This window comes from Nicotiana sylvestris, chromosome 7 (assembly GCF_000393655.2).
Source record: "Nicotiana sylvestris chromosome 7, ASM39365v2, whole genome shotgun sequence".
Taxonomy (NCBI): Eukaryota; Viridiplantae; Streptophyta; class Magnoliopsida; order Solanales; family Solanaceae; genus Nicotiana; species Nicotiana sylvestris.
In genome coordinates, this window is record NC_091063.1 from 158,288,585 (window position 1) to 158,298,498 (window position 9,914).

A 9,914-nucleotide genomic window follows, 5' to 3' on the forward strand; every position below is an offset into this window, starting at 1 on the left:
GTAGAAATAATTAATTAGGCCCACATCGGAATGAAGGTGGCCCAGGTCCAGTGTAATACCATATGCATTGGACCCAGGCCCATGATTTGGCAAACAGATGACTTATACGCGTCCTCGCATTCGGATTTTATAAATTTGTTCGGAGATAGACTATAACAATTTCGAGTATGTAATGGGATTAGGATCATTTTTCCTCTTTCATTTTAGAGACGAAAAATAGAAGAATGTAGTCACTTTAGGATATCCTTTTTAAAATAAGAATGAGACGAGCCTCACCAAATAAAATGCACAAGCTGCGGGGCCCTCGTTAAATGTATATATTAAAATATTTAGTTTTCGGGACGGACCGTTTAGCAAATTTCACGGCCTTCCCAAAATAATAACGCGATAGTCTCTTTAGGCGCGTGTTTAATAGTTTACTTTCTTAAGCTTGGGTGTGCATTTCATGCGACCTAAATCCAAATCCCAAAACATCAAATAAAATGTGTTCCGGATTATGGGTGCATTTCATGCGACGCAGTCCAAAGACGTGTTTTAAGCGATGTTCACATTCTTTTGAAAAATAATAATGATGATGTTCATGAGCGATGTTCATAAATTATGTATATATTAAAATACTTTGGATTTGCTAAGCATTAGTCGGAAGGTACAGAATGATGATTTGTCGAGAGGATGTTGTGCTCTCCAATTCTTGTATCAACGGTACGGAACTCCTCAGGGTTTTAAAGAACCAAATCTCGGATTAACTCATGGTGGGAACAAAAATAAGTGGGAAGCAAGACGTACTTTGGCGTTTATCACAGCATTCCTGGGAATCGTGGTTTGTCCCCGCAAAGATAAGAAAGTAGAGATAGGCCTTGTAGGGATGGCCGATATTGCAATCAAAAGAACCGACAGTACTGTGGTTCCTTTGATTTTGTCCGAAATCTACCGAGCTTTAACTATATGCCGAGAAGGAGGCAAGTTCTTCCAGGGATGCAATCTGTTACTTCAGCTATGGATGCAAGAACACCTCCATCACCGAGCGGGATACATGAACCACGGGTTGACTGAGAGAAATTGTATCAGCGACTTTGAGAAACGCATGGCAGGCGTCAGATTTCCTGAAGGTGTCGAAGCATGGTTTACACGATTAAGGTCAACAACAGCCGACCAAATTGAATGGGCATTCGGGTGGCTGACTGATACTGAGGTAATATACATGGCAGCTGAGGAATGTCATATTCTTTTGATGGGACTTCGCAGCATCCAACCATATGTTCCTCATCGGCTATTGCGCCAGCTAGGAAGGTTTCAAGTAATTTCCACTAATGAAGATCTAAGCAAGCACACCATCGAGCTGAGCGCGGGAGTCGTATTTCCCGAAGGAAAGATTAGAAAGTTGTGGCACGAATGTAGATTCTTGGAACCCAAGACTATGGTTCGAGAACTGGCTAAAGGTGAGGTAGACCCAAAGTACGATGATTGGTTCGAAAGAAGGTTCCAGATTTGTCAGAGACCTGCTAAAAGAGCTCACGTCCAACAATTCACGGATGATTCGCAGGAGCAGTGAGGCTGGTTAAGGAGGGAGGAAGGCTACCGGGTTGAAATCGGGAAGCTAAAGCGACAAATCGAAAGGCTTACATTTGAGAACAATGTGCAAGTCGCCTCTGAGCAGGGTGAGAAGAACAAATTAGCCAAAGAGAACCAGACACTGAAAGCCCGCATTCGCCAAGTCAGTAAGAGTAACAGCGACCGACAGAAACGTCGCTCCGACGAAAGATTGATAGCAGATTTGAGAAATCAGGTCAGCAAAAGCCGAGAAGAATTAGAGAGATCGGAAGCTTGCATAGCAAGAATGAAGGTCAGATGGGCAAAAGGTACAATGGCCCGGAGGCAGCGTCTGCAGCAAGTCATAAGGGATTATGAAATGAGCATCTGGATATTAAGGAAAACGAACTCCACTCTTCAGGAGCGGATTTTCAAACAAGCACGAGATGCCCAAGCCGACAGAAGACGCTGTTACGATGCAATGACCAGAATGGAAAGACAAATGGAGATGTTCCAGGATAGACTTGCCGACAATGCTCAAGCACTGGGATTAAAGAACCAGCGAATAGAGCAATTGTTCGTGGAAAGGGACAACATTAGAGGAAGGATTGATAAGATTGGGCACTACATCTACATGAGATGCCTAGCATGTAAGCAAATACCTCGGAAGACCCTCCTTGTTTCCATCATGAGTTGCGTCCACCGGATCATGAACGAGTTGAAGAGCTTGTAGAGAGACCTTACACCAAGGGCCGCGGAAAGGCCGAATGATGCCTCGCGAGCCCTTAAGTTGGAATTGTAGCCCCTAGTTCGAGTCTTGTTTAATTGGCTTTGTTGTCTTCCTATGTGTTGTTTTCTTTTCTTTCGTCGAGTCAGGTTAAGAACTTTGGAATCTGTACTATTGTTGTTCTTGGTTTGGGATAAGTAATTTGTAATAGCAAATTTTGATGATGAATTAATTGATTCTAAAAGAATTTGTGTGTGTCTTTACTTTGTGGCAGAACTATGCCCAGTCTGATTCACGCGGGGACGTGATACGTAGGCAATCCACATAAGATTCGGCCGCCATTAAAGAGAAGGGAAAAGAAGAAAAGAAAGGAAAATATATATATATATAAAATAAAAATAAAATACAGGGGTTCCTAAAGTACTTTAAAGGGGCAAATAAGCAAGCCGGGATGACGGATGTGTTTGAAGCAAAGCATGTTAGAAATGGTTTACTGCCTAGGAGCATTGCATCCACAATGTGCTGTTATCAAATCTGTTAAACTCTAACGCTAACAAGTTTGTTGTTTTCCACAAATACCAGACAGTTAGTTGTTAAAGCATTCTGGCAACACACCCTTACCAAACCAGATCCAAAGGACCGGTAACAACGAGCATGACTACTTCAGAAAATAGTACCGAGGAAGAAAGGCCGTTGAGCCAGTTGTTAAAAGAAGCGATGGAGAAGATAGAAAGGATGGGACTAGAGATGAATGCAATGTAGTTAGCTCTAGCCAAAGCACAAAAGAGCCCTGAACCACTGGGGCCCATGCCGGAATACCTTCACTCCGGCCCTTCAACAAGCCTCCCAAATCACCATTATCTTCAGGAGAGAAGCCCCCATGATTCCCAAGCTCCACCACCCCATCAACCTCTCCCAACACCAAATGTTCCCACTTTTATGGGACCTACCCCAGCCACCCTGCAAAGATCAACCAGCGAGCCGCTGTTTCAGGCTCACGATACGCAATACTATCCCCCTAAGCCCACATTCAATGCACCAGAACCCCATACCTACAATCTGTGCTTGGAGGTACCGGCAGAGATTGAAAATCCGGTTAAGGTCCCGGAACAAGATGAGGTAATGAGGAAGTTCAAAAGCCTGGAGCAATCCTTCAGGAACCTGCACGGATTGGGCAACCAGGTCAGCATCGCCTACAAGGATCTATGCCCTTTCCCGGACGTCCAATTCCCGGCTGGGTTCAAAATGCCTAAGTTTGATTTATATGAAGGGCACGATGATCCCATGGCACATTTGCGGGGCTTTTGTAGCAAAATGAGAGGGGCAGGCGGCAAAGATGAGCTACTGATAGCTTATTTCGGTCAAAACTTAACTGGATCGGCACTGGAATGGTATACCAGGCAAGATTCCAGCAGATGGTACACTTGGGATGATCTGGCGCAAGCTTTCGCGGGTCACTTTCAATACAATCTCGAGATAGTCCCTGATCGTCTCACATTGCTGAGGACCGGAAAGAAGCCTGGGGAAAGCTTTCGTGAGTTCGGTTTCCACTGGAGAGAACAAGCAGCCAAAGTTGATCCTCCCATGAGAGAGGGAGAAATGGTGGACTATTTCTTGCAAACACTGGATCCAACTTACTTTGGTCACTTGGTGACGACGGTTGGAAAATCCTTCAATGAAGTAGTAAAGATAGGGGTCATGATAGAGGAGGGTCTGAGGTCTGACAAAATCCTGAATTACTCAGCGCTCAAGGCGACGACCCAGGCTATTCAGAGCGACACGGGAGGTGCGCTGGGAAGGAGGAAGAAAGAAGAAATTGCCATGATTGGGGCAAGCAGTTGGTCCAGGTCCGGCAAACCACACTACAACCAACCTAGACCCCACATTCCAAACTACCCATACAGCCAGCCACAACCTTACCACCCACCACAAGAACAACATTTTTCCATCCACCATGCCCAAACTTACACCCAGCCTCCGGCTCGTCCGCAATGGCGTGCACTGGCTCCCCAACATACATATCCACCTCCACAAAACACACATTCACCTTCACAAAACACGTATCCGCCACTAAGGACCTACAGGAATCCTTCAGGACCGAGCTTCCGCGGAAATCAGGCTTTCATGAATGAAAGGATGCAGAAGCCAAGAACATTCACTCCGTTGGGAGAAACCTATACTACTCTGTTTCACAAGTTGAAGCAGATAGGCCTTCTAAGTCCTGTTGAAGCCAAATTGCCGAGTCCCCTCCCCGGAAATCTAAACCATTCAGTGAGTTGCGAATATTGTTCGGGTGCTCCCGGGCATGATACTGAGAAATGTTGGAGGTTGAAGACTGCCATACAAGATCTTATTGACACAAATAGGATCGAGGTTCAGGCACCAGGGGCACCCGGCATCAATGAAAATCCGTTACCGGTGCACCATGAAGCTCACATGATCGAATTAGTGCACAAGGAAGGGAAACCAAAAACACCCTCACAAACGGTAATGATGATTCGCGCCAGTACTAATGAAGAGTCGACCAGTGGAAAGGCAGTGGTACAGTCAGGGGAGGTATATGACAAGCCCTTTGTGATAGCAGGGAAAGGGTCATCTACTACTGTGAAGAGGCCCGAGTCAGTCAGAGCAGTGTTGCAGGGAGTAGCAAACAAACCAAGGTTGGTAGTAAAAGGGGTCCATGTGGGACCTGTTGCTATCAAGCCAGTCATACAGTTGCCGATGACAAGTGAGAAGGCTGTGCCATGGAACTACAGTCAAGTGACGGTGACGCATAAGGGGAAGGAGGTTGTGGAAGACGTATGCAAAGCGCAAGGGTTAACTCGATCGGGAAGGTGTTTTGCTCCCGCAGAGTTGAGAAGGGTCAATCCTGAAACAATAAAGAAACCTGTAACAGAGGAAGAGGCAGAGGAATTTCTGAAGAAGGTGAAGGCACATGATTACTCAATTATAGAGCAATTGAGAAAGACCCCAGCCCAGATTTCGTTGCTATACTTGTTAATCCATTCAAACGATCATTGTCAGGCCTTAATGAAGATTCTGAATGAGGCCTATGTCCCGGACAAGCTCTCAGTGAACCATTTGGAGAAAGTAGCGCACAAGATCTTTGAAGCAAACCGAGTGACATTCTCAGACAATGAGTTACCGGTAGAGGGTACTAAACACAACAGAGCACTCTATCTGATGGTAAAGTGCGAAGAATCGGTAGTCACTCGAGCATTAATTGATAACGGGTCAAGTGCCAATATCTGTCCTCTGGCCACTCTCAACAAGCTAAAGGTTGTTGATGACAGGATCTACCAGAACAGTATCTGCGTCCGAGGTTTTGATGGGGGCGGCATTAACACAGTAGGTGATATCGTACTGGAACTAACCATTGGCCCAGTCGAGATCACCATGGAATTTCAAGTAATTGATGTGGCAGTGTCGTACAATCTTTTGTTGGGGCGACCATGGATCCATACAGCTAAGGCAGTGCTTTCTACGCTGCATCAAGTGGTCAAATTTAAATGGGATAGACAAGAGATTGTGGTACACGGGGATGACAGCACACACGCCGCCAGTGATACTATTGTGCCCTTCATAGAAACCGACGATGATAAGGGCCCATGGGTTTATCAGGTTTTTGATGCAGTCTCGGTGGACAAAATTCCTGAGGGCGAGGGCCTTCCACTTCCCAGAATCACAGCCGCAACCGTCATGATAGCGTCAGAAATGTTGAATAGCGGGTTTGTACCAGGGAAAGGTCTGGGGGTTGATCTGCAGGGAATGATCCAGCCAGTTTCTTTGCCCAAGAACCTGGGAACTTTTGGGTTGGGATTCAAGCCCACCGCAGCGGATGTGAAGCGAGCTTGCAAATTGAAGAAAAGAGTTTGGGTCCTTCCTAAACCAGTCCCACGCCTGTCCAGGTCATTTGTCAAAGCAGGGTGCAGAAAGTTGCCAGTCCCGGAAGTTCTTGGACCTCTGATGGGGCCAAACGGAGATTTGAATGAAAGCTTTGGAAGAGTGTTTGCCGACGTCAACATGATAGAAGCTGGAGAGGGTTCCAGTAAGGCAGACATACAGTTTGTGGGTCCCAAGGTCAAGGTCAACAATTGGATGGCTACTCCTCTTCCTACTTGGAGGGAGTCTTGGTAGTTGACTCTGATTTTCCTTTTCTGTTTTCTGGATTATTCCAGGGTTGTAATCCAGATTTCTTTTTATTATGTCGAATACAGTGTGAAACCTTGTTATCCCGTAATTTAATAAAACGAAGAGTTTCTTCTTTATTTCTTATCTTCTTTTATTTATTTATTTTAATTTTGTTTCTTTCGTTTCTTTCTCTGAACAGTTCTTTTCATACTGATTCTAATGACATGGCATGCACAACGGATCTTCAACCTAGTCTAAAAGATCAATCTAATTCCGAGCTAAACATACAAGAGGTCGATTATGATAATGAATCGGAATACAATGAGGATGAAGCATTCGAGGAGATAAATAGGGAGTTGAGCCAGTTTGAAGAAAAATACAAACCCAACTTAAATGACACAGAAGCCATCAATTTAGGGGATGTCGGCGATGTCAGAGAAACTAAAATAAGCATCCACATTGAACCAAATATCAGGGAGGAATTGGTCAAAACACTTATTGAGTTCAAAGATGTTTTTGCATGGTCGTATGATGACATGCCGGGGTTAAGCACAGATTTAGTGGTTCATAAATTGCCCACTGACCCGGCGTGCCCTCCCGTCAAGCAAAAATTGAGGAAGTTCAAAACGGAGATGAGCATGAAGATTAAAGAAGAAGTAACCAAGCAGCTACAAGCAAAGGTTATTAGTGTCACTCGATATCCTGATTGGTTGGCTAATGTGGTGACGGTACCAAAGAAAGATGGAAAGATCAGGGTGTGTGTCGACTACCGCAATTTGAACAGGGCAAGACCTAAAGACAACTTTCCTTTACCCAACATCTATATCTTGATCGACAATTGTGCCAGGCGTGAGATCGGATCTTTTGTGGATTGCTATGCTGGGTATCATCAGATTCTGATGGATGAGGAAGATGCGGAAAAGACAGCCTTCATTACGCCGTGGGGAACCTATTGCTACCGGGTAATGCCATTTGGTTTGAAGAATGTTGTGGCAACGTAAATGAGAGCAATGACCACTGTGTTTCATGACATGATACACAAAAAAATTGAAGTGTACGTAGACGATGTAATCATAAAGTCCAAGCGTCAGGAAGACCACGTAGCAGACCTAAGGAAGTTCTTTCAAAGACTTTGAAGGTATGATATTAAGCTCAACCCGGCCAAATGCGCATTTGGTGTTCCATCTGGGAAGCTTTTGGGATTCATCGTCAGTCGGCGAGGATTGAACTGGATCCATCAAAAATCAAATCTATCCAAGAGTTGCCACCACCGAAGAACAAGACAGAAGTGATGAGTCTGTTGGGAAGGTTGAATTACATCAGCAGATTTATTGCTCAACTCACAGCAACCTGCGAACCCATTTTTCAGTTGTTGAAGAAGGATGCGGCAATAGGATGGACGGCGGAATGCCAGGCGGCATTCGACCAGATCAAAGAATATTATCAAATCCACCTGTATTGGTTCCCCTGAGCCGGAAAGACCGTTAATTCTTTATCTAACGGTCTTGGAGAATTCTTTTGGTTGCGTGTTGGGGCAGCACGACATTACGGGAAGAAAAGAGCAAGCCATCTATTATCTCAGCAAGAAGTTTACAGTATATGAGGTTAAGTACACTCAACTCGAGAAGACATGTTGCGCCCTAAACTGGGTGGCCCAGAAGTTGAAACATTATTTATCCTCATATACTACTTATCTCATTTCCCGTTTGGATCCGTTAAAATATATTTTCCAAAAACCTATGCCCACAGGAAGGTTGAAAAAATGGCAAATATTACTCACTGAGTTCGATATCATCTATGTGACGAGGACAACCATGAAGGCCCAAGCGTTGGCAGATCACTTGGCTGAGAATCCTGTTGACGAGGAATACGAGCCGTTGAGGACGTATTTTCCCGACGAGGAAGTAATGCAGATAGATGAGTTGGAGTTACCTGAGGAACCCGGTTGGAAGCTTTTCTTTGATGGAGCCGCAAATGCGAAGGGAGTTGGAATAGGAGCAGTGCTTATTTTCGAAACTGGACATCATTACCCTGTTACAGCTCAACTACGTTTTTGTTGTACCAACAACATGGCTGAGTACGAGGCATGTATTTTGGGTTTGCGATTAGCGGAAGACATGGACGTCCAAGACGTCTTGGTCTTGGGAGATTCGGACCTCCTGGTGCATCAAATTCAGGGTGAATGGGAAACACGGGATTTGAAGCTCATACCATATCGACAATGTTTGCACGATCTGAGCAAGCGATTTCGATCAGTAGAGTTCAGACACATCCCGAGAGTTCACAATGAGGTTGCCGATGCATTGGCCACTTTAGCATCAATGTTGCACCACCCAGACAAAATTCATGTTGACCCATTGCACATCCAGGTTCACGATCAGCATGCCTATTGCAACATGATAGAGGAAGAAGTGGATGGCGAGACATGGTTTTATGACGTCAAAGAATATCTCAGGATGGGGATATACCCGGAGCAGGCCACCGGAGACCAAAAAAGAGCCATTCGGCGATTGTCTAGTGGTTTCTTCCTCAGTGGAGGAGTGTTATACAAGAAAACCCCAGATTTGGGATTGCTGAGATATATAGACGCCAGTCAAGCCACGACGGTTATGACAGAGGTACATGCTGGAGTTTGTGGGCCCCATATGAGCGGATATGTATTGGCAAAAAAGATTCTTCGAGCAGGGTATTACTGGCTCACCATGGAGTATGATTGTATCAAATTTGTGCGGAAATGCCATCAGTGTCAGATACACGGAGATCTGATTCATTCTCCACCAACGGAATTTGCACACAATGTCAGCACCATGGCCATTTGTGGCATGGGGGATGGACGTCATTGGGCCTATTGAGCCGGCAGCTTCGAACGGTCACAGGTTCATTCTGGTGACCATCGATTATTTTACTAAGTGGGTTGAAGCCAAAACTTTCAAGTCAGTAACCAAGAAGGCAGTGGTGGATTTTGTCCATTCCCATATCATCTGTAGATTTTGGATCCCGAAAGTGATAATCACGGACAACGGTGCTAATCTTAACAGCAGTTTGATGAGAAAAGTATGCGAACAGTTTAAGATTACACACCGTAATTCCACACCATATCGTCCCAAGGCAAATAGAGTTGTTGAAGTGGCCAATAAGAACATCAAAAAGATACTGAGGAAGATGGTAGAAGGATCCAGGCAATGGCATGAAAAATTACCATTCGTATTGTTGGGTTATCGCACTACCGTCCGAACTTCAGTAGGTGCAACCCCTTATTTGTTGGTGTATGGAACTGAAGCAGTAATACCGGCAGAAGTGGAAATTCCATCCCTTTGGATTGTCGCCGAGGCTGAGATTGATGATGATGAGTGGGTCAAAACCCGTTTGGAACAGTTGAGCTTGATTGATGAAAAGAGATTGGCAGCTGTATGTCATGGCCAGTTATATCAAAGGAGAATATCAAGAGTCTACAACAAGAGGGTGCGCCCCAGAAAATTTGAAGTGGGGCAACAAGTGTTGAAACGAATCCTGCCACACCAAGCGG